The sequence below is a fragment of the Nomia melanderi genome, chromosome 12 (assembly GCF_051020985.1).
Source record: "Nomia melanderi isolate GNS246 chromosome 12, iyNomMela1, whole genome shotgun sequence".
In the NCBI taxonomy this organism is placed as follows: Eukaryota; Metazoa; Arthropoda; class Insecta; order Hymenoptera; family Halictidae; genus Nomia; species Nomia melanderi.
In genome coordinates, this window is record NC_135010.1 from 5,013,184 (window position 1) to 5,040,549 (window position 27,366).

Genomic DNA, 27,366 nt, shown 5'->3' on the forward strand with positions numbered 1-27,366 from the left:
ATAAATTAACGAACATATTTCGATATGTCATGTATCAATACGTTATACATCATTTAATATTTAATGTCACACTTTCTAACTTCGGTGCATGGTACATAAATATACATATTCATTATTCTCTGATGAAGCGTCGATAATATCAGTCGCACCTAAGATATAAGAAAACCTTGCACTAATTAACCAACAGAACCATTTTATTTCTGTCTCATACATTGACACTTCATCGAGAATTAAATTTCAAATTTTTGTAAAATGATAAATTTCAAAAACTAAATTAAATATCGAACTCTTAAATACTGGAAAATAAAGAAAACCTTTTACTGTTTATATAATTAAATCCTTTGGTTGTATCTTTCGATTCCAGGTATGTAAATCTGATGTGATCAATAGTACGACACACGTCCTCGAAGGGTTCATTCTTTGATCGGCAACTGTAACTGATCACAGGTCGCGGGTTGGACATTGCCTACTCCGGTAACCACAAAAAAGCGGACAGGAAAAATACGCACAGTTCATAACCCATACATATATGAATTATACAATTGTAAAGCATACAGGCGGGGGGCGAGGTGCTCTGCATATTTATTGAATTATTGCAAAAAAATACTAGCTTATCATTAAACAAATTATTGATTGCTTTGCAATTCTTCATAACCCTTTACTCTTTAAATTATTTCTTAACTATGATCGGCACAACTCCTTTATCGTTAATAATTCACTAGAAAACGAAAAAACTTTGGTACTTATTCTATGTCTACGTTTACTCAAAAGGTTAACGATTGATAATAGAAAGGTAATATTCAATTTATATTAAAAAAAAAAAACAAATAACATTCACATTCGTCAAATTCAGTTTAAAATATTCGCGCCTGACACGATATTGTAGGTCAAGGGGTTAAACATAAGAGTTTTTTGGTAATTTATCATAATTATTAACGGCTGCTGTTACTATGCAACTAGAAGGGATTTATTTATATAATAAAGATTGGTGTAGATGGGGTTAGTCTTTTTATGGGGAGGGAATGAAGAATCCCTTTCTCGCCCACACTTTTGATTTATAATTGTATAATTCGTATAGGTTATGCACTGTGCGTATTTTACACTGTGCGGCTTTTTCCACGTGTGCTTTTCGCTATGTGCGCTTTTTTCCATGTGTGCTCCTTTCTGTCCGCTTTTTTCGTGTAACTGCCTGCTCCAGGTGATCCTCGCCATTGAACGAATTCCCGAGGCGCGATCCTGCCGTAGGATTTTATCCCGGAGCTTTCGCGGGATTTGCATCGCGTCCCGTTAGAGGACACCGATCCCAGATGCGGCACGCCGACATAGCGAAACGCCTACAACGAGACGCGGTAATCTCCCCTCGATGTACGCGCTCGCGACGCGCACAGGCCGTTGGTGAGATGGAAAGAGAGAAACACGAAGGGGGGACAGCACGAAAGAAAGAGAAGGAGAAAACAGACGGGAGAAAAAATAGTTTCCCATACGAATATGGAAATAGCGGCGGACCGACAGAGCGCATCTAGTTTGCGAGGGCCGTGTGCGTGTGGCGGTTGCACGTGGCGCGGCGCACGCGTGGAAGAACCGCCTTCGCTTGTGCGTTCCTCCGGCTGCACCACCATTTTGATTAGAACCCATTAGGAAATGGTGGACAACGTTCACGATTGTACTACACTCAACTTTGAAAGAATCTTTGGCAAAATGAGAACGGAAAATCGGAAGAAATAAACAAGTAATATGGTTCTATGAAAAAATGAAGATATGATTGTGTCAAGAGATAATAACGAAAATTATATTAATTAAATTGTTTTTAATCTTTATTTAATTCGTTAAATAACGTACAGTTGTGATATGATTTGGTGTTTAGTGGATAGATACAGGGGCAAGAAGTGTCCTGATTTACAGTTTTATAGTTTTCATTGGTTACTTGTAACCGTATTGACGAACAGTAGATTAGTAATCGAAAATATTAGGAATAGGGAAACAAAATGAATATAAAATTGTGTAAGAAAAAACTATAACTGATTGATCAACCGAATTCCTCAGCCTAGCCATTAAGTGATTTTCTAGCAGTACGATTGGAAGATGCCTCGATGTCTTACGGATAGACACAGAGGCAAGAAGTGTCCTTTTAATCTACAGTTTCATAGTTTGTTTAAGGCTTTCACGGCCAGGGATACTATGAGAAATGCTCAATGTTTCCGGGTGTAGGCCGTGACACTGTAATCAGTGAGTCCTCACTGATGATGCTAGCTACAATGCTAGCGAAACGTCGGGAAACAGTTCCTAATGGACACGGCTTACACACGGAACCTTTGAACATTTCTTACAGTTCTATAGTTTTTATTGTTTACTTGTAACTGTATTGACAGACAGTAGATTAGTCATCGAAAATAGGAATCAGGAAATAAAATGAACAGAAAAGTGGGCGAGGCAAGATAAGAACTGATCGATTATCCGAATTTCTCTGCCTAGCCACCAAGAGATCTCCCAGCGGTACACTAATGTATTATTTATGTTCTGATAATCTCTTAATTTATTAAATTACTAATGAACTATAAGAATATAAAATATAATAATAAACTAAAAACATGATTAATAAACTAAAAGGATTCATAGGAAATGATCAGAAACCTAATATATAAAACAAGGAGTTAGAATGTTTAACATTTAAAATAGCGTGAGGTAAATGAATCTCTACTTACAACTCCATCCATTTTTATTCATTTTTTATACAATTTTTGTATGGAAAGGATCCAAATACTCCAGTGATACTCGAAAACATCCTCGATTCTCTTTCAACAGAATAAAATCCACGATACCAGAAGTAAATACCTGGTTAGATGAATACATTATTCTTTAATTTCGAGTTTACGTAAACAACGCCGTAAGTTATCGGAGTAACATAAATATCCTTGGCCCATTAATGACAGTATATAAACACTGGGTAGGAACGTATGAGATCAGCAACCAAACGGATGCCTTTATGATCCTTTTACGACTGGAGCATTCCCTGAATCCCAATTATTCATATTAAACCAGCGAATAATTACCGATAACAAGTTCCCGAGCATTTCAAGGAAATCACGAACGAGAAGACAATTAACGTAACAGAGCATTGCAACGCGTTCCCCGAAACCGTTCGTAAATAAAACAACTCGCGCCAACATCGTTGCGCATAAACCATACACGATGAATAGTAAAACCCCAAATTAAGGTAGATTGAGGCAAATCTGAATACTTTCCTTAGGACAGTAAAGAAATAAAAATATTTAAACATTAGATCTAGCTATAATGGTCAGTTTAGAAATTAAAATTATAATATTAGCTAGATCAGAAATATTAGTGAAAAAGTAGGAGCACACGATCTAATAATTATTTCTTTATGCTACATTCAAATTTGAAAGGATCCTTGACTAAATCGAAAAAAAACAGAAAATGTGGTACTATGAAAATGACAATTCTAATAATTAATTAATAATAAAAATCATATTAATGAAACTGTTTTTAATCTCTATTTAATTAATTAAATAATTGTAAAAATAAAAATGAATAGCAAAAAACGAAAAGAAGTTTCTAAATCTTCCTTTTGCAAATGGGAAATGTAATTTGCAGTATTACAAATGGAAACTGGATTCTTATTTCGATCCCCTTCAGCCTATGATCCGATCCGACTCGGTCGACATTATAATTGAAATGACACTCGGCACTAGTTCAAATAACAGAAGCTCATTTATACTTCACTTAACGCTAGAAACAAGATAATCGAAATAACTGCTGTTAATTTTCTTAGAAAATTTGTACTCCAGTATATAGTATAAGAACACATATCAATGACATTAAATATTCAGTAGTTTAAGTACTAACCACGTAGTTACGAAAATTTTGCTGAAATAAACGCGGTTGTATTAAATATTCGATAGTGCTGGCAATTATAAAAATTCCGTTGAGATAAATAGAGTTCAGCTGTATAAGAAACAGTTTTCTCCGGGTGTGTAGACACGAACTGAGCGAAGAAAAAAGGCAGAAAAATATATGCGAGAAAGAAAATAGGATAATCCGGCGGCTGGCTGTTTAGGAGGGCAATAAATAACACAGTTTATCGAGCATCCCCTCGCCGCGATCGGCAAACCGTGTCCTCCGGATAAATGGTGCTACGTCACTGCACGCTCACGATTCCTCGAGCATTACTCGCGTTCACTTAGGTGGTCGTACGTCGTCGCGATATATCCTTCGATCATACCACGCCGGAGCCCCGCTATACACGGCTAAATGCTGAACAGACACCGTGGATCGCAGTTTCAGTACGTTACGTTGCGTTGCACGCTGATTTGTGGGAGCGAGCCCGCGCGTTGCCAATTATAGTCACCTGGGGAAGTAAGTTAACGCTTCCATGGAAATGTTCGGATGGAAAAAAATTAGAACAAAGAAACGAGTTTTGCGTGAACATGCTGATGGATGTTTGGTGGTTTCTTTACTTAATGGAACGAGGCAGAAGCTCAAGCGTTTTGATAGTGATTTTAAAATATTAAGAATATTAAAATATTATAATATTTATTAAGATTGAAGTATTATTGTTATAATATTTATCAGCATTAGAATAACGTATTAATATTATTAGAATGAAATATTGATATTATTATAAAGAAATAATGGGGAATTTAATTTACTGTGAATTGATCGTAATACGTTTAATCAAGTATTCTTTTAAATAGTTAAAGTTCAAATTTTTTAATGTTCTCTTGTTATGTCTTAGAATAACTGCTTTTTAAAATTGTATGAATTTTTTATTTTATTTACCCCTTTTCATTTTATTATGTCTAACAAAGTCGTCCATTAAAGAGGTTAGTTAATAAACCGCAGATTTTATTCTTTGAATCGTTTTTAAACTATGAATTTCAATATAAATTTATATATTTATAATCAAGAATAAGTTGTATAATTACTTCTTTTTTATTAATTTTTGAAGACTTGTATAAGTTATAAGTAAAGTGAACGTTCCTTGCCTTAACCATGAAAGAATGCAATTATCGTGGAATCAGTATTGCATACCCAAATTTAGGATATAATATTATATATGATATTAACGACATTTTTCAAGCCTAGGCGAATCAAAAATATTGTTTTTCGTTCATTTAATTGCTAATCGAATCCTTCTAGTTGATTAATGTGTGCTTTTATGGCACCATAAACTTTCGTTGTAAAGTAATCGACATCGAAAATAATGATTCATCAATTGCAGTCCATTGGTCCAACCGATCTTCAATCGAGAAATGTAATCTGAAACTTTTACATTAATTACACATGTTATCGAATATAATGACCAGTCGCTAACGAGCGAATTAAAAACTGAGGCACTTTAATCTGGAACGTTCAACACGAAAGAAGCGATATGGTCGATTAATAGAAACGCAGTCACAAATGGGGACATTTCACTTGCATAAAAATGCACCAATCTAGTATTTACTTAACGTTCGCAGCGGAAGTTATATATATACAGGGTATTTCATTTTTATTGCGTTCAGCGGTGTCGGGATTTTGAATGCACGCGACGACGTTGACGCAACAACGTCGATTCATGACAAAATATGTTGGGTCAGCTGGATACAGGGTGTCCCGTTTTTTTTTACGACAAACGGTCTCAGCATGTTCTTAAATGATTAAAAATAAGGAGGCAATTATATACAGTGCGAATAATTGTTTTCAAATTAATGCTAATAATTTCAATATTCTTATGAAAAATCATTTCTTTTATTCAATCTTGAATTCATTTTAACCTATTTACTGTCAACTATTTGTTTTTCTTACCCTTTCCCAGTAATATACAGCTTCATTAGATTATACTGTAACTATTTACCAACCTATCACCTGAAAGATGTACTTTCCTAAATTTCTATTTTCCTCTTCAAATTTCCTTACATAATTTTATAATGTTCATTTCTTCCGAGAATAAGTGCCCATGCATCAGTAGAAAAAGAAATTCAGCGAATGCTAATCGAAGTAGCCCAATTCTTTTTTTATATTTAGGTTTATTTTAAGGTGGTCACATTAACGGTGAAGTCATTGGTGATCATCAACATTTGGATACATTTCTTATTACTTAATAGTACTTAATATATAATATAAGATTTTCGGAATAGACATAACCTAATTTTAAGTCACTCAATAAAGGAGTCAAAAGGTTCATTTTGTATCCATAAGAATGGACGTTGTTTTGAACAGGAATTTTAGTTAACATGAATCGATCGAACGAAAAACTGGTCACTTATAATTTGTTGTGTTCTTGTTATAACTGTTTAATAAAGCGTTTACGATGGTATCTTTGTATAATATTCTTTCTTATTTTTGATAATAGGATATGCTGGCACTATTTGGGAGAATAAAAATGAAACACTCTATATCTATCCGGATTCAAATCAATTTAATACATTCAATCAAACATAATGATATTGTCGTCTAACCAGTTAACCGTGGAATTTAATTTGAAAAATCTCTCATTGTGTGTGGAATAAAATCAAATGATAAAGTATATACTTGTTAAACGCAGAGCAAATGTATCTATAATATATCCCAACGAAACCTATAGCGAAACAAAGAAGAATTATACGTTTATCTGAAAAAATAAATAATTTCTCGTTGAAAAAATTGTACGATTTTGTGTTTTAAGCCCTTGGCCTCTGACCTTAATTCTGATCGATACGGTTCCTTTGTCATTAATAATTTATTGGAAAAAGAGAAACATTCTAATCATATGTTATACCTATATTTCCTTTTAAGTACTATAGTAGATTCCTATTAGATATTGAAAATGTGGATCTTCAGTAAAAAGAGAATTAGGAAAACAATATATATTTAATAAGATAAAGAAACAATACGGACAACACGTAAAAATACAACACACGACTCTCTATCACGCACCAAAAATGTTCTTCTCCGCTGTCGCTCACCAAAAATGTCCTCATGTACGCATTTCCACTCGCTTTTAACACACACCCCCATTCGCTCTGTCATTCTTACCCTTGCACCCTTCTCACTCGCATCTTTCGTCCATAGTCAAAATTCACGCAGTCACGTACACGCTTTTCTCACAGTTCAGTCGCTCAGTTCCAGACACTCTTCCTCGCATTCTTTCAGCCACTCGAGATTGTCTAAACGCAGTCACACTATTTTCCAAACATCCCGGCGCCGGTCCGTCGCAATACGACCTGGTCGCCCTCACGCACGCACAACAAACCATTCATCCTACAATATTTTAATCTACCCTAAATATTCTAGATACTACAGTACATTAGTTGATTATAGAGGAATAATATTTACTTCGAATTCGAATGAACCGAGTACTATATATATTTGTTGAATCACGTTGAAAATCTTTACTACGAGTCTCACTCGTCGTTGTAGGCCAAGGGGTTAACATGACTCGTACACTCATCGAACGCAGTTAACCGGTCAAAATAAAGTATTTACATAGCTTAAAAAACGAATTTTGTATACACAAGAACCGGCATTACTTTGAATAAGAACTTTCATAAACACTACCAATCAATCGAACAAAACACCAGTTATTAATTTTCGTTATAACTGTTCAACACTAACCGTACCAGGAACCGACCAAAAGACCGGATTTAAAATTCTGTTTTCTTTCGTTCATTTAACTTTCTATGAACGCCTATATTATCCGATTAATTTAATTTTTCAATTTTCGTTTTCCCCGTTGTTTCTGTTTCCACTTTATAAAAATGCATCATCTAACTTGTTTACCTTTATCTTGTATCCAATTATTTGACTGGTTACGGTAGGAAAAGTTCCGGTCCGGTTAGGTTTAGTAAACTATTTAAAATCTTATTTTTATATAAAATTATTTCTTATTTGTAATCATAGAAAACGCTGACACCGTTTGCCGTAAAAAAAATGAAACATCCTGTACCTGGCCGACTTAATATAAAGTATTTTGTCATCAATGGACGTCGTTGCGTCAACTTCGTCGCGTGCATTCAAAATCCCGGCCCGTCGGCACGGCCGATTGCGTAATTACTCGCAGCCTATTCGCCGCGGCAAGTGGATCTATTCGCGAGGTGCGGGATAACGAGATTAATGCGCCGCGTGTGTGTTCGCCGCGCGGCAAGGACCGGCATTAATTCAAAGCGAGCGGCCGCGCGGGGTATATCCGAGATCCTCGGATAGTCGACGAGAGCATTTAACCGTAGTCAACTAATTTCTTGATGTATGGTCACGCGCACGACACGTTCACACCTTCGGGAATCCGCTGTCTGCGGAGGGGCGTAATTTTTATTCTCGTTCCCGTCAATGGGGGTAATTAACCTCTTGACATGTGAATGAAGTGGAATTTCTTGTGACCTCAAAGTTCCGTTTAACACCAGTCTTATGGAACGTGTCAATTTAACGCAGAGTAGATTGTATAAACATTACTCAGTAAATATTTACGTCGATTTTGATTGTTGCAATTACATAAATATGTACCCTAATTGTTCATCATTAAACCTCTAATCTCCAAGATCTAAATAAACAGACCTCAATTTTTCTAGGGACAATAGAATAAGTTGTACAATAAACGTCCGTAAACCTCGTATTAAATTAGGATTTAATGCTGTTAGTGTTTAAGCCGTTGCCCTGTGTTTTCTTTCATAACTGTGATTGAGAAAAATACTTCGTTGTGGGTAATTTATTATATTAAAATGAGAAGAGACGTTGATACTTTTTCTGCATCTGTGTTTACCCCGAAAGTTAACTAGCATTTAACTTTTATTAAAATAAAGTAAATAACATTTAAATTTGACCAATTCAGTTTAAAATTGTTATCACGGGCCTGTCGCGATATTATAGGGCAAGGGGTTAAGTAAAGGGTTAAATGATTTAATAATAACTTGTATCGTTTAAGTAAAGGGTTAAGTAATTTAATAATAAGTAATTTAAGTACGGGATAAAGAAAATACCCATACATTGTGTATTACTTATATTATAAAATACGAACAAACGCTCAATTTTTAATTCTAGTATCACTAAATTATCATGTTCTAGGTATTTACAAACCGATGCAATTTCTATGCCCAATAATTCAGCATTTGCTCATATATTTTTCAATTTTTACCATTTCCAACTTCGAATTTTCTCGGGTGTTACATAAATCTGAGATAATAAACAACAGTCATGCAAAAATCATGTGAATATTCCTATATTTATACCTCAGTAACAAGTTGCATTATGCACCTCACACTCTATCTGTTTCCCATTAGGCGGTACATTCGCGCGATATTGCATACAATTTCCGCATGGAAAAATGGCACGTAACGTTCGAAGTTTACGTTAAATTGATATTGCCCAGTTCGTAGTACAGGTAGACGGCAGGTAGCACGAATTCGTTTTAACATTTAGATACAAGAGTGGCGCATTATTGATAATAATAAATCGGTTCGCCGCGAAATCGCCGGTAAATATTCTTCGCGCCGCGGAACGCGAATTCCTGGCACTCGCCAGAAATAAGATATAACGTCGTATCTATAGTTGCCGTGTTTCGATTGATTCTATTACGGCAACAAGTTATCAATAACCGAACGGGCTCGCGATGGAGACGGTGTTACTCACAACGGGAAAGAATTTCAAACGCTTAGCGGATTTCTTCGTGCGCCGATCGCAAATCGATTTCATTTAATAATGACGCGTTCGCGCCGGCATCGAATGATTCATAAATAGTAATGGACAGTCAGATTTCTCTCTTGAAATCGTGCGAGTAATTTCGCCGTACAAAGAATTCGCGGATCGAAAAATATTATATGTACGTCCAGACAATATTATATTTCGCAGACCTTGTTCCGTTTTCTTCTTTATGCTCTTACGTGCATCTAGGTACCTATGTGTGTGAATTAATACGTCTCTATTCAAATATCTCTTTCATGCATTGCCATTCATTTCTTTCTCTGTACCGGTGTTTCTTAATCTTATAGTGTCGAGAACTGGTAACGAAGTTTCAAGCACTATCTAACAAATAGTAGTATTTTGTTTCAAGGTTGAATTATATTTATTTTTCCTCTGTGAAATTAACAAATTAATTATTTTGGATAATAGAAATTGGAGAACAGTTGTGGAAGAAATTGTAAAGTGATTTGTGAAGTATTAATTAAAAATTTATTATTTTATGTGATAATTGCGCATATTAGCTATATTCTATGCAATATTAACCACGGGAAATGATAATGGAATACAATGATTAAAACGTGTATAAACGTTACTCGAGTCATGTGTATTCTAATACGTTACGTTCATTTATTATATAATATTACACAAGTATTTATAATATCATAGAATCATTAAAATTCTGCTTTTATAAGGCATGTCTATAACATGAAAAAGAAATATGTATAATATAAATGCATATGTAGTTGTTTGAATATATCTGAATGTTAAGTTTCCTCGATAGACGATGGAAAATATTAAAAAATAAATACAAATATTAATACTTGACGCTGAGAATGAGCATCTAGAACCAACATTACGATTGAAATCATAAGATACTTAAGTATTTATTGCATGAATTTTTATAAGGAATTAATAAAAACTATATGGCCGTTATTCTATTTAAATGTTAGTGTGGTAATGAAATAAATAGGAAAATATTAATAAACAATGTTATTTACAGCATTTTATAACTATTCCCATATGGGAACTTTATACACATACAAGTACAAAATAAACCACAATTTGCAGTGTTGTTTAACTCCTTGCCATATAATTTCTTTCTCAACTCTGATCGTATCGATTGTATCAACTACTCTGTAAATAATTGATTGAAAAAAGAGAAAAATCGTAAGCATATCCTATGTATATATTTGCTGTTAAGTATAATAATTGATTACAGAAACGTAATATTTACTTTGAATTCGAAAAGTAATACAACAATTATATGTTGATTTTAAAAATTTCTCTTTAAATAGAAAATCAAATAATCATTATAGAATGCATTTGACTCTATTACTACAAGTACAGGTTCAATCCAACGAATATGTAAAATGTATAACATAGTGTATCCTTGAAGTAATATTTATTATTATTGCAATATTTACATGGCCAAAAAACCTTTCTATTATTTCATGGTACCAAACTCAGTCATAATGACATTTATTTTAAATATAAACAGCTAAGAGCCAATGAAGCGCGTTAATGATAAAATCTTGGAAAATTCAAAAACTAGAATTAATCGATTTGGCCAATGAGCTGCTCATTTGTTTAATTATGCTGAAGATCATCACCACGAGTTTGACACGTTGTTATAAGACAAGGGATTGATTTATTAAACTATAGAACATATGAAATTAAGTTCCCGATCGGGAACGGAATGCAACAGAGGATTAACGTTAATAGATGTAATCGAAATGAAATGGTAAAGCAACAAACTTCGTCGCCATTTATTTTCAATTATTTTCGAGGCTGTAAATATTGTACGTGATCAAACATTTTTTAATGTATTTAGATGTGTGTCATAAACTTAACCGCGTACAGTTACACATGTTAACGTATTGCACGCTGGCTCGGCAACCATAAAACTTCCATCAAATCGAAAGTCTTGTTTAATGGCACGGAAAGTATACAACTCAAAACTTTTCACAGACGTGGTACTCTGAACTTTCCAGAGTCTGCTGGATCTAAGATCAATTTCTCTGATTCAGTATTCTATTTCAACGATTGACTTTCAGCGTACGATTAAACATTTCTTTCCGCACGTGTGGGTAATGGGGTGATTGAAAAAATGTTGGTCAAAAAGTTTGATTAATAAGGAACGTTTGATAAGAATCATTTGCCGACCCCTGTGTAACTTTAATATTTGCTCTCCAGCACGTTTACGACAAAATGAGATGATTGTTTTAGTATTGTATTTGTCCTATGAATAAGGTTTTTTATATCCTAAAAATAAAAAATAAAAGAGGTATTTCCTTTATTAAAAAAAATTAAGATAAATGAAACTTTTTTTGGTCTAAAATATATTTCCTTCATTATATATAGATTATCTATCAGTATTTTATAGTTAGATTAGATAAATTTTGCTTATCTTAGTTTTTAACCACAAAGGGAGTATGGAAACTATATTAGTTATGGGATGAGTCAATAATTTCAAACTGGACATTTAATTGTAAAATAGCAAATTTTGCGAAATCTCGAAACCTCATTTTTCAAACATAATGAATACACATTAGTCCATAAAATTAAAGGATTATTGTAATCAAGGAACTATCGATATTCGAACACTTGTTACTTTGTAATAAATGATTGTACGTCTTTTTGGCCAGGCTCATTATAAAGTATAAAGCTTCAACTTTCTCCATAAGCTATTTTTTTCTATTTTTCTACCTCATGTAACGGGTGGGAAAGTAAATACACTATTTAAGCTATTGTCCTATGATTTCTGTCTGAACTGTGATCGATTTGACTGCTTTCTTATTAATAATTTATTGAAAATTATAGACATACTCCATGTCATCGTTTGTTCTACAGCATAATCATTTGTAACAGAGGAATGATATTTAACTTTAATTCAAACAAATTAAATAATATTTATGTTTGTTAAATTTTATGTGAAATTTTCACCACGAGTCTGACATGATGTTATAGGGCAAGGAGTTAAATGTTAGCCCTTAGAGTCTTTAAAGTATACAAAACCCTCAGCAGATGAAGCCAAATTATACACCAGATGCTTAACACTAGACATACCGACACTTTATATACATCTATTCCTATCACGACCGGTTAAATAGTTGGTTAGAAAATAAGGGTAAATAAATTAAACGATCCAATGTTTTTAGTGAAAGATTTTAGTTTTTAGTGAGTACTATGATACCAAATAATTAATCATTCTTACTAATTCCATTTGCTTTCTGTATAGTAATACTTATTCTTTGGTAATAAGGGCAAATGGTATTAGAAATAATTATCAATTATTTAGTATCGTAGTACTCATATTACAATATTATGTAGCTGTTTGTATTAGTACATACTTTTATTCCACATCAATTTTCTTATCGTAATTGTTCTCAAGTAATTTAGAAGTTCTTTTAAAACAGTTGAAATTCTCGTCAACGCGTTAATCTATCAAACAATTTTAAAATCTTCCCGAAAAAGGTGTCACTGGTCACTTGCTGTCTTTCAGGAGTACATCCTCGATGATCCTCGTTCAGGCCGAACCCGCTTTAATCGGTTGCAAAGTGTGTACCGCTTCCCTCTCCGCGGTTAGTCGGTATTCGAGCAATTCCTAGGAAACGGGTTCCGCGGACTAGTGGAAAACTATTATTAATACGAGCCGCGCCGGGAATTCGCATATTTTCTAACGGAAAATACGGTCGCGCAGAAAAAATCCGTCCCCCGACGAAAGTATTGAGCAATTGGTACTCGCGGCGATCGTTGCAGATCGCTGGCGTGATTCGTGGGTGTGTATGCCCGTGCGCGCAACCGGCAGGGGAATAGGTATTAACATTATACATATACATATACATGTACAGGGTGTTTCTAGTAACTGGGACAGGCTGTAACTCTGTTCTAAGTGAAGATAGAGAGAAATCGTAGTGGAAACTTTTGCACTGCTTAATATGCTCTGTTATGCAGATAGGTGTAGCTACCAGCTTTCTGTTGATAAATATTAGCTATTGAATTTTTATAGACAATAAATATCAACTACTAGCTTTTTTGTAGATGATAAATATTGTATTCTGTATGCTATAAGAAAACTAAATATCATATTGATAGGATATAACTCTATTATAAGTGAAGATAGAGAACAATTTTGCACTATTTGCAAATGTCCTAAATGAAGATAGACACAAATCGCAGTGGAAACTTTCGCACTCTTTAACATGCTTTATTACGTTACCAGGTATAGTTACTAGTTTTTTCCTAAATGATAAATTAATATGAAGAAAATATAGATATAAATTTACAAAAACAGCAATATTGATATTTCCTAAACACCACTGTAAATTCTAAAAAGAACAATAATTTAGAACACTTAGTTCGTCTCCAGCTGCACCTGTGTAAGAGATACTAAAACCACAATTACTTTTCCAACTATAATCTTATAACTCCTTTGCCCTTAATCAATACACCAGACCAATCTCCACAAAAAGTATTAACCCACATTAAAAACAAATCAAAACATAGAAAAATCTGTATTTCATATATTTCTTAACACTAGAACTACGTATTAGTAAAAATGACATATTTCGATTGTTTCAATTAATAGTTATTTGCAGTTATTAATAGTTATCTTAAAAGCACTGAATATTCGAAATGATCTTGGAAATAAATAGTTTCACTTGAATAGTATAACGAATGTCCGAAGATCGTGACAATTTTTATAAGATTCCATATTAATTCTATTAAACGCTCTGTACTTCTAGTCTTAAGAATACTTTATATCTTCCATCTAGAATATTAAAAAGAAAAATAATTTTTCCCAATTGACCCTCTCAATATTAGAATTTCCAAACCATTTGCAGTATACATAATACAAAATTGATTTAGCCTCAAACCTGACTGTCTCTAAAACTAAAGATCGAAGGTTTGATTTTTCTGAATTCCTTAAGGAATGTTTCTCCTACGCATTTCTCAGCCGTATAATGAACATCCGAAGTAAATAATCTGTTGTAACAATTTTTATAGTGATCACACATGAATACTATTAAACGTTCTGTAGTTCTACCGTCAAGTAACCAATATTTCCGGAAACAATCTTACTCCCAGATTAAAATGGAACACCCTGTATACATATGTACACGTATATGTACATACGGATAGATATATGTATATATTTGAGCTTGGTCGGGAAACCAGTATTTATTGCAGCTCTGGCCTGGAACAGCCGCGTTAGAGCAACGCTGGTAAATCTAGCACGGTATCGCGTGAAGCAACTGGCAACTACACGACCACCTAGATATATACGTATAAATATCGGTACCATCGGCTCCGGGGCAGAGCGAGAGCCCAGCGCGCAGCTCGGCCGGCTTATACGTGCAGCTGCACCGGTAGTTTGCAACAGATACTTCGGCAGCTACTGAATGTGTTTGCGGTAGGCCACCTCGAAGAGGAAAGCGTGCTCCGCTTGGGAAGGTATTTTGATGCGTGCCGATCTTCGTGGAACGGTACACGCTTGTTACACAATTGCGCTCGATTCTCGCGACGATGGTGGCTCGTCGTGTCTAGCCAGAGACGCGACGCGTCTGTCCGATGATGGGGCCGACCGCGAGACGATCTTTTTGTCGTCGCGATTGCGATCTGGAGTCACGGTATAGTATGACGAAGAAATGACTTCGCCTGTTCTAAAAGCTAAAAACTCAAGGATGCAAGGAAACTGGAAGGGACACCGCATTCGATGGCTCTTCCAGTTTCCTTGCCTACCTGAATTTTTAGTTTTTAGGAGAAGCGAAGTTTTTTCTTTGTGGGACTATGCATACCACTAAGTGTTGGGAGGCTGACACTGTCAGTCAATTTCGGTTGTAATTATATGATTCGCCTAGGTGCTTACATACACCAATCGGGTTACACATTAAAGAGAGTGAAGTGATGTCTTATGACGTCACGAGTGCCAGCTTTCCAGCATTTGCCGTTATGTACAGTTCGGAGATGATTTGACGTCTAGCATAATGTCACAGAAGCAAGAGCGTCTGTTATGTTACCACAACACATAGAAGGAATGCTCCCGAAAAAAGGGTGGGATTTTACCCGGATCCAAAGGAAAACCAAAGTTTTTCAGATTTTGTGTTTTATTATGTTTCACGATGGCGAGCCCGAGTTAGAAAAATGTGGTAGAGGTTTTGACTTGTTGACGGTTGTGTGGTTAGGATAATTCCAAATTGAATTATTTTATTGTTAATAAGAATATTTACTTTTGGATTGAAAAAGCATTGGTTTAACTATTGAAGAAAATTCATGTTTAATTTGCAATTAATTTGAAGGTTACAATATTCAAGAATGATATTTCGTTATTTACTGGAAAGGGAGCAAATGTAATACACTTAACAAGAATGATCGCACGAAACCAATTTACACGAAAAAAATAGCGTGGTATTACGTACGTAGGTAACTATGCAGCACAATTCGTTCGATGCAACGTGTTTTTTTTTGCTTCACCGCTGGAAAATCAGCGCATATCGAACCGAAATCACGTCCGATGCAATTCGCTTGGCGAATACATCGATACGACTTCCTTCTTTCGTAACAAACATTATATCGAACACGTTGCATAAACATAAAATTGCTGTAACGATTTCATTCGCTTCTTATAATATAATTCGTTAAGTAAAAGTAGCGAGAACTTCCGCGGCCGCTCTTAACTGCGCCTCTAATCCGCAATGAGGACTCACGTTTTCATGTTTTGCGGTGAAAAATTATCAATCTCCGACGCAATAACACGAAATCTAGGATCATAACCTCATACCGTCCGATTTACGTCCTTAAATATCTATTCTGCTTTCTTTCCTATATTTTCTGGTGCATTCCTGATATTTATGTGGAGCTCTCGAATTTCCTTACAATACGGAAATGAGTATAAGAAACGAGAATAAATATCCATGGATTTACCTAATTGTTTATATTCATAAAAAATGTATGAACACAACTTTATAGGTGTACTCTCGTTTCATTTAAAAATAATTTCCTTGTACATCTGCATGAAATACTCATAGAAATCGTAGCGTCATTAAAAGCTTGAATTATTACAAAAAATATAATTAGTTTAAATTGCAGTTAGTTTAATAAAAAACACAGTATTTCTTATGATGAATCATTAAACGATTTAATATAAATGTGTTTTTATTAAAATTTTAAATATCTATACCAATGTGCTCTAGTTTCTTTAACACACGATATAATATATTACAGTTTACTCTACGACCCAAATATTTAAATAAATATTTACTTATAATTTATATAATCAAATTTGTATTACTTATTATTTATTATATACGTTATTTACCCATTTAATTACCTTTTTTCGTGTAATGAATAAATAATTATAAGTAAATATTTGACGGTAATCTATTGTACTTTAGTTATTTAAATCACTTATTCCTTGTTCACCGTGATTATATAGTAACACGAGTAATTGATATATAAATTGTTTAATACACTTCTTAACAAAAGATCAGATAAATGCCAATTATGTTAGGTTGATCTAAAAATACTTTTGCAGTCATTAATTTTCTCACAAAACTTTATAGCACCGTAAAATCACACTTTGATTAACGTGACAGAATCGATTGCCAGTGAAATATGTAGTTGTACAGTTTCAAAATATCGCAGTCAGCAATTGGGTCACCAAGGGAGACATTGAAATCGAGTGCGATATTTATCGTGGATTCGTTATAAATATTCACTTTACATTTGCAATTCGACCGAATCGAGAAAGTGAAAATGTACAATACCAATAACTCAGGTATTTAAATGATTTCCTTAACGACCAGTTGTTTATTTTATCCTATTCAAAGTGATGGATGAAGCCATAAATTTTCTCACACTCTAAAACAATGATACAGGTAATAGTGCAAATATTTTATTTATTATTTACCGTATTACCCGAATTACCATAATACCTACTGACTAGTTTCATTAAACTTTTGTATCAAAGTTTTATAACTGTCCTATTGAAACTATAAATATTCTATTGAACTGTAGAATAGTTACATGAATAGTCCTACGATTATTTCATGGAAAATATAAATATACCACTGAATTGTAGAATAATTAAACAAATGAAGGTTTTATAACTATCCTGTTGAGACTATAGATATTCTATTTAACTATATAATAGTTAAATAAATAAGCCGTATAATTATCTTATAGAAATTATAAATTTTCCATTGAACCATAAAATAGTCAAATAAATGAAAATTTTATAACTATCCTATTCAAACTACAACTTGACCTATAAAATTCTCAAACAAATAAAAATTCTATAATTACCTTATTGTAAACATAAATGTCTCAATAAGCTTTTAAATAGTTAAACAAATAAAAGTCCTATAATTATTCTATTGAAACTAGAAATATTCTATTAGCCCATAACAAATAATCAACTAAATAAAAGTTCTATAATTATCCCATTGAGAACATAAATGCCGCATTAAATTATAGAATAATTAAACAAATAAAAGTTCTATAATTGTTCCACTGAAAACATAAATGTCCCATTAAACTATAGACTAATTAAACAAATAAAAGTTCTATAACTATCCTATGGAAAGTACAAATATTCTATTAGCCTATAAAAAATAATCAAATAAATAAAAGTTCCATAATTATCCCATTGAACCTACAGATACCAATAAACAATAAAACAGTTAAGTAACTAAAATATAATCCAACTCCCAGCACCCGTAACGGTAAATCAAAACAAACCCACAATTCGTAACACTCTCTTCGATTCTCTACAACCTGTATCCCCTCCTTACCCGATAAAAAGGTTAATAACTAGAATAATGCCGAATATACGCACCTACGCGTTCGATAATTAATTAACCGTGGCAGATAAGTTTTGAGAATGTTGCCGAACGAGAAATATCGACGGTACGTTCCGCCGCTAATTGGATCAGCGGTGGCCGGGCCCGCGGGTCGTGCCGTGCCGACTGCGCGCTTAGCTCGTGCATGGTGATACGCGCTAATGCACCGATTCGCGCAAGACAGCGGTTTTTGCCTGCATACCTGCCAGCCACGACACACGTAAGTGAGTACGTGTTCGATTCCCGATCCCAGGCGATCTCGCGGAACAAACCTACAAGCGGATAAATACGGCCGCCGCCGTGTAATAATTATGTATTTCACTTTCCCATGGCGACCATGCGTGGCTATTCAAATTTTCAGAGACTCGCGCACCACCGTTGCCATTTATCCGTTTCTCCATTTAACGGGAGAATTACCGTGCCTGTTGAAGCTAGACTGAGTTTTCTGATTTTACTGTTATTGTTGAGGAAAGGATTGATTAGAACTAACAATATTTGACACTTTAGCTGGCAGAGTGGTTCCATAAAACAGGAGCTTCACGGAGGACAATTATAATTCATAAGACACCTGACGTCGAATAAAAATGTTTAATAGGGTGAATGACTAGATAACGGTGTAATGTAAGAATTGTGGTAGCAAATAATTAACGATTGTTCCTTTTTATCTTTGCTACAAAGGAATAAGTGACACGTGAAACGCTGATGTTTCTCATGATAGTCAACGTGTTAACTCTTTGCAGACGAGGACTCTTTAAAGTATACGAAACCTTCCGCAGATTTGCGGAATTAGATATTGAATGCTTAACCCCTTGCCATATGATTTCTTTCTCAACTCTGATCGATACAACTACTTTGTCATTGATGATTGATTGGAAAAAGCGGAAAATTGTAGGCGTATTCTATGTCTGTGTATACTCTTAAATATAGTAATGGATTACAGAAGAATAATATTTATTTTGGATTCAAATGAATCGAGTGATATTTATGTTTGTTAAGTTATATTGAAAATCTTCACCACGAGGCTGACACGTTGTTGTAAGGTAAGGGATTTAACGATAGAGAATAAGGAAACTATGTACTGATTTCTTACTCTTCGAGTAATTTATTTGCAACTTAGTATTCCAAACGTGAAAGTCTGGTAGCGACAAAATGTCGACATTCGTCCGCAAAGAGTCAACCCTTTCTACTCGGAACTTTTTCACGGGAGAAATTCAAAATTATTTTATGAGATTTGAACATTTCTTTGAACCAACTTAAAGAGAAATTAATCAAGGAACAAAGCTATTTTATTTCAATGTTTCGCGTATTGATGTATTATGCAGAGTTTAAGGCTGCAAAAAATTTACAAATATCTTCTACTCCTTGGAATGTTTTAACCGGTTGGCATCTTCGAAGAGCCTGTCCTTCGCAGCAACCCGTTTTTGATAGTGAAATACAAGATCCGTCATTAAAATCAATTTCCAGGAATCTAAATTCAATAAATAGGATCATAAAATTTCACGGTAAATATTTCTCATCAAAGTTAATTGCAATTGCGATTAAAGTGAAATTCCATCGCGCTCAACCAAAACATCTCGATCGAGATCACTCATCGGACAAGTAAAATAAAACAAGCAGCATACACTTGCATAAAAACTAATGGGAAACGGTGTGCAATCGAATAACTCTTGTAGAACCGATAAGTTTCTTAACCCCGCAGCGGTTCTTTATCCGCGTAATATTTGAAATATTATTGGGAAAATCGGAACGTTTTTCTTTTAATCTTCTTTCCATAAATTTAACAATCCGGCTAGAAAAAAATCGATAATTTCACCAAATAGATAGACAGAACATAGAGGAAACATGTCACGAAGTCGACGTCTATTTGACTTTTGCTTTAGATGACGGAATGACAAAAAACGAATTCAAAAATATTTAAAAAATAAGGGATTAGAAGTTTAATTTAAAAAGTTGTAATTTTTTATGTGTTCCAGTTAAGTGAAATGGGTTTTATTAGTTAAGTTCCATTTAAATGTTCTTAAGATTAAAATGTTCTAATAAAACTCATCATGAAAATACAAGCATATCTTTTAATATTACTATCTACTAATATTTTAATACTCCTAGTATCTATTTGCATACATACATTATAAAATATAATATCAGCTAAACCGTACCTACTTATCACATTTTTAAATACCAAAGTTCAAAACACACTGTTACTTTGTTGAATTTTCAAGTCAACTTCATTAAACTATGCGTTGCCTATTTTACTCAGAAACTTTCAATTGTCTTTTACTTTACTCACTTATAAATGAAATACGTTTGTACATTCCATTTATTCGTACATCATAACATAAACGTCACATTGAAAAACAGAACAGACTTTCTAACCAACTTAATAGCATTTTTTAAACTTGATGCTGTTCGATACTTCCGTTCATACAGCATCAATCACTAGAAATCGGTGCAACGTCCAACATATTAATGGTATCAAAAAAGAAAAGAGAAACGAAAACGACGATTGGATCGAGGAAGACTCGAAGAACGCGGCAGCGTTAATCGTATGCTCATAAAGTAAATAAAATTCCTCTCCCATTTGTTACCCACGTTACCCCAATAAACCGTCTCGCACTTCCGGTCCCCCGGGGCGGCAGACGCCGCAATTAGCCCTCGTTACGAGTCGTACATTATCCTCTCGTTTGTTTCCTGAATGGGTCCCGAGGCGGGGCCGAAATCGGAGAAAGCGAGCCACCAGCATCGGTACGGCGATCGATGCGCAGAGGACTCGTGATAAGAAACCCCGTTCGGCTCTTAATATTTTTTATGGTTGTAAAATTGCGAAGTTAATTTAAATGTGACATTTGATTTACTTTTAAGGAGGACAATGACAATTAGCTAATTAAAAGAATAGTTATTAACTTTTTAATTGTGTTTGCTGTAAAGGATGAAGTTGTTAGAAAGCCATCGATGATTTTGAATAACTTTTTCCTCTACAATTATATATTGTACATATAATACATGTTACTGTTAACAATGCATTCAGCGTGAAGTCAATTATCTTATGCTTTCAGAAAAATTCTAAATATGGTTATTATCTTTTCTACACTCTTCTCTATACTGTGTACTTAACTCCTTATTCTACGATATTTTTCACAATTTTTCTTAGCATACCTATTTTGCTGTTATTAATTTAGTATGAAAAGAAAAGAATTTGATGCTTATTTTGTGTCTACGTTTACTCTAAAGATTCATTTAGTTTGCTGTAAAAACTTCTTTAGTTTTCTTTGGTTTTCTTTGATTTTCTTTAGTTTTTTCAGTTTACTCTAAAGATTCATTTAGTTTGCTGTAAAAATTTCTTCAGTTTTCTTTGGTTTTCTTTGAGTTTCTTTAGTTTCTTTAGTTTCTTCAGTTTACTCTAAAGATTTCTTTAGTTTTCTTTAGTTTCTTCAGTTTACTCTAAAGGTTTCTTTAGTTTTCCTTACTTTCTTTAGTTTAAACTAAAGATTTCTAAAAAACCTTTACTCAAAGGCTGGCAATTGACATTCAAAATAAATAAATGACACTTAGACCCATCGAATTCTATTGACAATTTTCACTACGACTCCAACTGGGTATTACAAGAAAAGAGGTTATCAACGATTTCCCCAAGACCGTGCTCGAAACGCGTTTTTCATATTTCCATTCGCAGTGTGGCGTGGCGCAGCAGTTAACTTTCATCGAGTGGGGGACCGATTTTAATAGGGGGAGGAGGAGGAGGGGAACGTTTTAAACCTGTTCACCGTGTGTAATAGATAACAGCGGATCGTTTTAAACGTCCGCGCCAAGACGGATAACGCCTGTACCCTCTAAATGCCACAGTCGTAATAAATAACCGGCGGACGTTTCAAACATCGGTGAACAGATAGCGGAAACGTTGCGAACGTTTGAGCTTTAATAGACAGATAAATTTTCCGCGGCGATTGATAAAGCGCGGACGCGAGTTTGCCGGGTCGCGCGTGCGGCGCGCGGGAAAATGGGATTGGCTTTGATTCGCCGTCGACTCCGAACGGACGGGGAATAAAAAAATCGTTAATGGGCGGCCGTGATCGCGATCGTCGATGATGAGAACGTGAACTTTGGAGATCTGGGAATATTTTACGCGGCGAGGGCACGGTACAAATTGTTCGAACTACGTGGGTTAATGCTTCGAGTCATGCTCGTGACCGTGGTTACGAAGAAAATTGAATTGACGTTGAATGTTATTGGTTTTGCGAGAGATAAATGGATGAAACTGAGAAATGTGATGTTTAGTAATATACTGCTGCTCAGTGCTCCAGCTCTGTTCCGTGATTTTCAAAAAAGTGAATTAACCTCTTGGCGTATTATTTACGTTCGATGATAAGCTTGTATAATATTTACTATCGACAATTTGGAAGAAACGCAAGAAAATGTTTCATTCCATTGGAACTGCAAATTTATTTTGGAGATAGTAAATTGGTAGTAGTAAAATAGTTTTTTCCTTCAATCTATGGACAATGAACAACATTTTATTACATTAATCTAGAAATCTTTATTGAGTCTCATTTGTCGTTGTACGTAATAATATAATACCACCTAATAAATGAAATAAGAAGATAAACAAATGTTCATGGCGTAATCAATTGTTACACATAACTGTCACATAGAAAATATATGAATAAATATATGAGTTATTAGTATGACAAATTACTCTAATATTTAAATCGACATATGATTTCAATATCCTTTGATATATCTTGTCGATTACTTCAGTATTGAACTGTTTGAATATCATCGATAGCATCGCTATCGGTCCGAACAGGAAGATACATTAGCTGTTTGCACGCTAGAGAAACGGTGAGCAGTTATCAGATTTTTATGGCCACAAGGTGTGAAGCCTCGTTAAATTCATCGAAGCATGTTGCAATAATATGGCGATGTCTGTATTGGAAAAAGAATGGCGTGCATTGGATAGTACATTTATCATCTTAGTGGATCACGATTAGAGGCACGTGGAATAAAACCAAACTTTCCTTGTCTGAATCTTTTATTTATCTTTCTATTTGAATTCGTAACTTATCCGATTTTCCATCACTCAGTAAGAACTCTCACTGATTATTATTTGGTATTCTATTACTTACAAATCTACCATCGTTTGACTCCTTAAATCGTTCACTTGCAAGTTTCTATTCTAGTTAAAAAAAGCTTCTCAATAAGAAAGAAACGATACTAAATAAAACATTACAATTCATAACAAAATTTCAGTTTACAATTTTCTAGTAAATTTCAACAAATTTCATGGTTTTTCGATCTCGTCAATCTCACACATGTCTTAGTGACAATTAGAAGTCTACGTGATTAATATACGCGTTTCTTAGCATTATTCGATTTGGTAAAACTGAGAAATTACAATTATAATTGAATTACAACTTACTTGATTCTATGAATTAACATAATTCATCGATCTTCAGATGAGCATAAAATTATTCCGTCCACATGGAACATTTCATCAGGAAGTATTCAGCATTCAAAGAGTTACCTCCTTGCCCTATGATTTATTTCTTAACTATGACCGACAGAACTACCTTATAATTAGTAATTTCTTAAGAAAAAACAAACAATTTTAATATTTATTCTACCTCAACGTTTACTCCAAAGGTTAACGATTAACAATAGATAAGTAATATTTAATCCATATTTAAAACAAATAAATGACACCTGAATTTTTCAAATTCAGTTTAAAATTTTCATCACGAGACTGACACGGTATTGTAGGACAAGCGATTGAAAGCAATTCGTCCTAACGCATCGTGCCATTTCTCCCCCCCCCCCCTCTATTTCCGTTAAATTAAAGCCATGTAGCGTAGGGGTGGGTTCAGCTCGCCGAATAGTTTCTTCGTTCAATTTACAGAATAATTGCGCGCAGTGTCGTTGCACAAAGGGACGCGCGTCCGCCCGAAAAGCGAAGTTTCTCAATTTCAAGAAGGGGCTCGGCTCTCCTCAATTTAGGTTGCTCGTTTCGAGGCAGCCGGAGCTCGACGGGTCGCGCGGCGCGCTTGCCTACTGCTTACTAATTAGCAATTAGACCAGCGTGCAGCGCACAGTCCGAGCTAGTTTTCTAGGCCAGGCCGGCCTCTCAGAAATCCTCGCGTTCCTGCCTAATCGTTGTTCGTGCTGGAAGCTGCTGGACGCGCCCCTCCTGCGCCGAGCATTAATTGCGAGTGTCGTCTCGCGCGACCATATCGCGCAGAAACATTTCTTTCTTGACCTATTAACCTGTTAACTGTGGAATTTAGTTTGAAAAATCTCTTGTTTTGCGCTCAAAAAAATTGCCATAGAATCACAGGGCGTTAAATTAAAATGAGAATCTAGTCCACATTTGTAATATCGCAAATTATATTTCTCATTTCTCGTTTTTTACTCGCTAAGGAACTATTTGAAAATTTTTCTTCACTCTCTATTATTATCTCCTAACGGTCAACAGAATTATTCGCGGACAAGATTGCCTTAAACTTCTAATATTTATTATATAAAAAATTCAATTGTACATCGGAGAAAATAATGTACAAGAAGTACATTCCTTAATTTTCCGACAACATTTTTTTATTATCATACTATTATGTTTTTTCATAAAATGTTTGACAACACAGACCCGCTTAAAATCGAGATCAAATTCATTTTATAATTAACATCACGGATTTTTATAGACTTACGCAAATTTGGCACTACAAAATTGTACAGAATGCACTCGATACGAAAAAATATACAAAATATCCAAATTGTAATACTGTTTATAGTAATCATTGCGAGAAACCTTTTCTTTCATAATTCCATTGCCCTAACCATGTCCTCAAAAATCTACCTAAACATGCACAATGAATCCATAACAATTCCCTTAGCAGCAGAAAATAAGACCAAAAACCATAATCCATCGCGTCTCCCAAGTATCTTCGAGATCCATCTAACGAAGCAAAAAATATTCATTAAATCGTGTCCGAGGCTCGTCTGTTTAATTACAGCGACGATAAGCGGTCCTCTCGGTAGCGTTCCCGGCCAGCGGTTCGGTCATCAGATCTGTGACCAGAAATTCCCAACCGTCTCTCCTCTTCCGGTGGTGTAAAGACCCAGGAAAAATGGAGACGTCGGCGGGCCGCCCAAGATTGTCCCTTACGATCCACGATCGCCAGCTCGCGCGCGCGCCGCGCCATCTCTCCTCGACCGTGTCCGGAGCAAACGAAGCACCGGGGTTAACGCCGTAAATTCGTTATCTCGGTTCGGGGTCGCGGCGAAGGTAACGGTTAATCGCGGCGGCGCGGAATATTTTCGTCCATGGTGAAAATCTTTGTTACCTTGGAATTTATCAAAGGGAGCGAGCGGTCGCGGCGCGGCAGGGGCGGCAACTTGATGTAGAGATCCTTCCTCACATGTACCGAGTGTCTCGGGTAATTGGGACAAGATGTATCTTTGAAATGGTTGGAGGTGGAAGGTATGTTATAGAGAAAATGTCAAAATAAAAATGGTATTTAACGTTAGGTTTACGGAACACGTTAATTTGATGAATATTGAACTTTACGATCATTATTTAGTAAATATTTCGGTCGATTTTGATTGATGCAATAACACAAATGTGTATCTTAATTGTATAATCTTTAAATCTGTAATTTCCAAAATCGAAATGAACGAATATCAAATTTTTTAAGCTCAATAGGATAAACTGTACAATAAATGTTCGTGAACCTAGTGTTCAGGAAGCATGATTTGGAAATAATTTTATAATCTTTATAATGAAATACGCTATTGTTGCTATTCTTTTTGAGCAGATCTATAGTGTTGAGTGCATCAGTGCAGATGCAGTTTCTGAATATACGGAAAAGTATGGAATATTTATGTTTTGAACGTATTAGTTTAGAATTTAATTATATATTGCGTTCAGTAGCATTAATATGTGATTCTTATAAATATGTACTCGTCATATTTGTTGCATTTATACGTTTGCTACAGTATTAAGGTGAAGCTATTAATTTTTAAAATCGTTTATATTATATTTATAAAACGTTATGTTTGTAAAATTATTGTATTATTTCTAAACTATAATCGTAGGAACTACTTTATCGTCACTAATTTATTAGGAAAAGAAAAAATGTTGATGTTTATTCCATATCTACGTTTAGTTCGAAGGTTAACGATTGATAATAGACAGATAATGTTTAATTGATATTTAAAAGGAACAAATAACACTTAGATTTCCCAAATTCAGCGTAAAATTCGAGTCACGAGTCTGACACGATATTGCAGGTGAAAGGGTTAACTGAAATCACTGATCAGCATGGTGTTAACAATTAGACGCTAATGATTAAATACACGCTCATTTGAATAACATGCATCGTATTGAATATGACCGTAGATACAACCTATATTTGAACTTAGTTTTATCAGAGAAGTAGTATAGTATTACCAGTTTTTATTCACAATATGTGTTATTACTGGTGGTTATTGAACAGCAGTCTTTCATTCTCAGATAAGCGCACACAATTTTTCATGAAGAACAAGTTTGAAGGGGTTAAATATAAAAATCCTCGGCAACTCAATGCGTATGTACGCAGTTAGGATCCCCGGGCAATATGGCGGATGTCGGCCACGGTCACGTGCGTCGCGCTCGGCAGAAAGGAGGAAGAGATAATCGACGAAAAAAGAGACGAGAAATAAAAATTCTACTGAAATGGTCTGCGAAGACAGGGAGGGGAAAAGGTTTGGGAGGTTGTGGACGACGTCGCGTTCTTTCACGTAGACAGTCGCGATGAACGACGCACGCCACGTGGATTTCGTATGCCGCGTAGGGAACGCGCAGGGATTCCTCTCTCTCCCGGCTGGATCGGGCAACGGATGTTCAGCCGAC

At 34.8% G+C, this 27,366-nt stretch overlaps 1 long non-coding RNA gene across 1 annotated transcript in view; it reads right to left on the minus strand.

Moving 5' to 3' along the window:
* The window catches only part of LOC116426200 (uncharacterized), a 187,155-nt gene that overhangs the window by 4,491 nt on the left and 155,298 nt on the right, over window positions 1-27,366 (minus strand). The gene's annotated exons all lie outside the window — the stretch shown is intronic.